This window comes from Arachis ipaensis, chromosome B10, assembly GCF_059453495.1.
Source record: "Arachis ipaensis isolate K30076 ecotype BB chromosome B10, ASM5945349v1, whole genome shotgun sequence".
Lineage (NCBI taxonomy): Eukaryota > Viridiplantae > Streptophyta > Magnoliopsida > Fabales > Fabaceae > Arachis > Arachis ipaensis.
Genome location: NC_142435.1, coordinates 133,655,445 through 133,660,610, shown reverse-complemented (window position 1 = coordinate 133,660,610; position 5,166 = coordinate 133,655,445). Strand labels below are relative to the sequence as shown.

General features: G+C 33.3%; 1 pseudogene; it reads left to right on the top strand.

The window, feature by feature from the left end:
* Positions 1-1,311: 1,311 nt before the first annotated feature.
* LOC107621148 (epimerase family protein SDR39U1 homolog, chloroplastic-like) lies at positions 1,312-4,048 on the top strand (annotated as a pseudogene).
* The last annotated feature ends 1,118 nt before the right edge of the window (positions 4,049-5,166 follow it).

Here is a 5,166-nt window from a genome sequence, read left to right as displayed (position 1 = left end):
TCTGCTTCAAATTTTTTGCTCATCTTTTAAATAAAAATAATTTTAATCTTGCCGGAAGAAAGTGATGAAGAGAGAAAAAATAAATAAATAAATAAGGGAGAAGGAGAGAAAAGAGAGGGGGTTGCCTTTGATTGCTTGGAAATGGTTAATTGGTTATGCAACAAGTTATGATATTGCTGCGTTAGGAATTGAACAAATCCATGCATAGTGCATGCATATGTTGGGTTGCTATATTTTTCATCATTACCAAAAATATTTACAAATATTCCCGACAACTGATTTTATTAATTCTGGCCTCCTAGAGACATGGATATTGAAACATGAATATACTGATATATGTTGATCATTATTTGTTTATTTATTGAGACACATTTTTTATAAATATATTAGTACATAAATGTACATATAATATATATATTTTGTATTCCTCTAAAATAATGAAATACAAATATACAATTAATTAGACATAATATTTTATATTTTTATTTTTTATTAATTTTTAAAATATTAATTTTATTTTTAATAACTCTAATTCCTCTTTCTTTTTCTTCTTTTTTCATGTATTTTTTGTTATGCTAACCATCCTCCTTCTTCTTTTTTCTATCTTTCTTCCGTCACTCCCTTTCTCTCCATTATTGCTCTCTCTGTCATTGTTACTGTCCTCGTCGTTACCGCCGTGTCTTCTCCTCTTTCCACTATAAGAAAAATATCCATTCATCCACATTTTTTTAAGCTACATTTGAAAAGCGTAGCCTACGCTTTTCTCCGTGTTGCCTTTTCATGAGAGAAAAAGATACACAATTGTGACATCATTTAAAAAGTGTAGCCTTAGGTATTATAGAAATCACTTATAAAACGTAGCCCTAGATTGATATATACGGGTTCACTTTTCATATCAAAGAGAACGCTTTTAGAGGGTAGCCTATTTGTTAAGTTGTGGGTGCACTTAAAAAGTGATGCCTAATGTATCTAGAGCAAAAAACTTGACACTTGGTAACTTTTTTTCCCCTCTTTTTCCCGAAAGAAAACTTACACTTAGTGAAATTTTTGTAAATTCCCTCTGAAGTCATCACTCACCTCCACAGCGCTTTCATCCCTGCACTGATCGTGAAGAAACCCTCTCACCACTCACCATCGCCACTGACCACTCACCATCGCGCAGAAACCCTCTCACCACCGTGAAGAAACCCACTCATCACCACTCACCACTCACCACTGACTGTCACTCCTGTTCGCCCTCATCTCTGCGCTTCTCACCTTCGCCAACCCTGTTGCGCACAACCCTCACCTTCGCCATTCTCACTGTCGCTGATGACCGTCGCTATTGCTGCACTGACCATCGCTCTTCTTCTCCGTGCCCTAATCACTGATGATCGTCGCTGTTCTGACCATTGCTGTTGCTGCGCCATCGCCACCATCGTCATCTCCGTGCTTCTCATCATCGTCTTCTCTGTGCTCACATCGTTGAATATGTATGTATTGATTTCTATTTGGTTTTGAAATTTTAGAGGTTTAGGGTTCCGATTTTAGGGATTTTAATTTGGGAATTTTAATCTGTGAAACTATAGGTTTGTGAACTGTGATTTGATAACATGCATGCTGTTGTTGATGAAGATGTGTGATATTTTAGGGTTCTCAGTTAAAATCTTTTTCAGTTAGATATCAAAAAGCTCAAGAAAAAAATTGGCATGTAAATGATGGTTATAGAAAATATGAACTAACTTCAATAATTTGAAATTGAGGATTGGATTTTGACGATGGAACACTTAGACACTGTTAGAATTTTTTTCTGTAGAGACAGAGAAAGAACATAATATTTCCTGGCCTCACTTTTAGGAAGTACAAGAAAATACAAGAATTTTCTGTCTTGGAGGATAAATTTTATAAATTTGAATAGTACAACTCAACTTGTAAACTTTTAAGAATTTGGTGGTAATGCCGTAAGCTCAATTTGGGGACTAAATTTGTAAATTTCAGTGTGACAACCTTTAACCAAAAGGAATAGAACGTGATAAATAAATTTCATGTGTTTTGATGTGAGAATGCATACAGTAATTTAGGTTTTACTGAGATTTGATTAATAGTATCATAACAAGTTGGGGTTGGGGTTGAGTACCCATTAAATATAAGTTATATAACTCTACCATGTGAAGTGCTACTTCATAAATCATACTCATTCTTAAGCTTATTATGCGGCATTTGGTTTAAATTCATACCTAATTCAGATCCCTTCACTATTAAAAGTCTACATTTATCTTCCTTTTAAAAAAATAAAAAGGTAGACAGATCATGCACTTTGGATTCATTGGTTAACTTTGCCTTGTCCTTCCAGTGAAAGACTTTTCAGGAATTAAGATTGCAGAGGAGTCGGAATGGAAGAATAGCATTTAGGGCTCAACAGGGGTGGTTAACTTGGCTGGAATGCCCATAAGTACCAGATGCTCTTCGGAGGTTATTGCCTTGTTTCTATCACTGTCATTATTGAATTGTATTGACTTAAAGATTCATAGAGTTTTGGTTATTTCCAAAGCTCATCTTAATTCTACAGATAAAAATAAAAATCAAGCAAAGCAGGATTAGAGTAACATCAAAAGTAAGCATATGATTCCTGATGGTACAAATTGAAAATGAACCTTTTTATATGTATATTTTTCTTGACAAATATATGTGTATCAAGTTAAGCAAGTTTTACTTACAAGAAATTGCTTATTCTTCTTCTGACCTATCCATTTAATAGCAAAGGTTGTAGAATTGATAAACAGTACGCCAGAGGATATTCAACCTAAAGTTTTCGTTAGTGCAACAACTGTTGGTTACTATAGTATATTCATATGCCAAATCTTCTTCTCTACTGGTCGATTATTTTCTTGCTTATTGGTTGTTAACTGCTTTGGTGCACTCTTTAGAATCACTTGAATTGATAGAGAAGTATGCATGATTTTACATATAAAATGTCTTTAACTTCTTTTCACTGTTCAGGCACCAGTGAAACACAAGTGTTTAATGAACAAATTCCATCAAAAAATGATTACTTGGCCGAGGTAAGAACATATGTTTGTTGATACTGTTGCAGAGAATGCAAAATATTAAAATTATAGAACCTCAAAAGAATATTCTGAGTGTTACTCAGCAGGTTTTATGAAGATATACAGTCATTTACATTTTCACCTGAAATACTATTAAACTTGAATACTAACTGATTAGCACATCAGTTGTTATTCAAATTAATGGAGCATTTCGCGATATATACCATCTCTTACGTTATAGGTCACATTGACGGATGCTGTCTTATCTTTTCAGGTATGTCGAAAATGGGAATCAACAGCCTTAAAAGTAAACGGGGATGTTAGAGTAGCTCTAATTCGCATTGGTGTTGTTCTTGGTAAAGATGGTGAAGCACTAAGTATTAGCCTGTAACTACTTGAATTTATGATTTAATATCAAATATTATCTGAAGTTCCTAAAATTCATTATATTTTTGTGTTTAATCTTCTACAGCTAAAATGATACCTCTCTTCAAGATGTTTGCTGGTGGACTTATAGGCTCTGAAAAACAATGGCATGTCCCACATCTTCTAGCTATTATTGATTGGTTCCCGGCTGCATCTTAATTTTAGAAAGGCGCTATAATTAAGTTATTTTTCTTTCTTTTTGTACAGGTTTTCCTAGATTCATTTGGATGACATTGTTAATTTAATATATGAAACACTGATAAATCCCTCCTATAAAGGTGAACTCTTAACTCTCATATCTCCAAAGCGAAATTTATTGAAATTTTGAAAAAAAAAAATTAGTGGATATAGAACATTGGCTAGCATAGATAGTTTGGATGGTGCAATTCTCGATTCTGACTTGTGTGATTTGATTACCATGTTCATATATATCTTTGCAAGTGTGGCCAGCATTTAGTAAAGAACAAAGAAGGCAGAGGTAAATTAATGATATTAGTCATTGATAGTTTTGAGTTTGATTTTTAATTTTTATAATTGCGAATGTCATTATGAATATTTTTCTAATAATTTCTTTTCTATATAATTATGCAGGATAATGTTGAGGATGATAATGAAGATTAAGCTGATTATTATTGTGGTTTATTGGCAAAGATAGAGTAGTGTTGGTCTGTTGGAAATGGATACATGTATAGTTGACTACTAATGACTTTTATTAGAAGATACTTATGTAGGATATGTTTTTCGTAGAGTATTAGTAGTAAATTTTAAGTGGTATTATGGTTATTTTGATATTACTATACTTACTTTAGTGTGAGATGTATGAATACTCACAATTAACTTCATTCTAGTACTTTTGGATCATTATTATAAATATATTTTGGTTAGAGATAATTTTTATTATTTAAAAAAATTATTTAGTATAATTATGTATTTATTATTATTTTATAATATTTAACTCATTTAATTAAAAATACAGAATTATTATACATGTAATCATATTACTAAATATTATGTTGTATTAATAATTATTATAATATTATATATATATATATATATATATATATATATATATATATATATATATATATATACAGAAAAAAAAATAATAAGGGACCTAAGGCTACACTTATATATAGTAGCTAAAGAATACAAAAAAAATAAGAGGGATCTAAGGCTACACTTATAAACGGTAGCCATGGTATACAATGTGGCTATGCTTCAAAGGTGATGCATTAGCACTGAAAAGCGTAGCCTATTCTAGTAAAAATAGAAGCTGAAAAACGTAGCCTTTGATCCTAGACAGCATCACTTGAAAAACGCACCCTATTCCCAAACATCAAAAGCGTAGCCCTTGGTGTAAAAAACCGTAGCCTTTGAGAATAGGCAACGGCCGAATAGGCATCCCCCACTAAAGCGTCTCCGTAGCCCGAGAAAAGTGTAGCCTTAGCCTAAGGCATCATTTTTTTCACTTTTAGCTACATTTTTCAAGTGTACCTGAATGGGTGTTTTTCTTGTAGTGCTCGTCTAGATCCGTCGTTGTGCGCAGTGTCCCCTCCTCCTTCGTCCAGATTCGTCGTCGTCATGGCGTCTCCTCTTTATTCGTCTAGATCCGCCGACTTTTTCTCTTCCTCCTTCACGTTCGCCTCTCTCCTTCTTCCTCTTCGAGTTTGTCACGGCCGTCTCTCTCCTTGGTTTTGGCTCCACCTCCATCTCT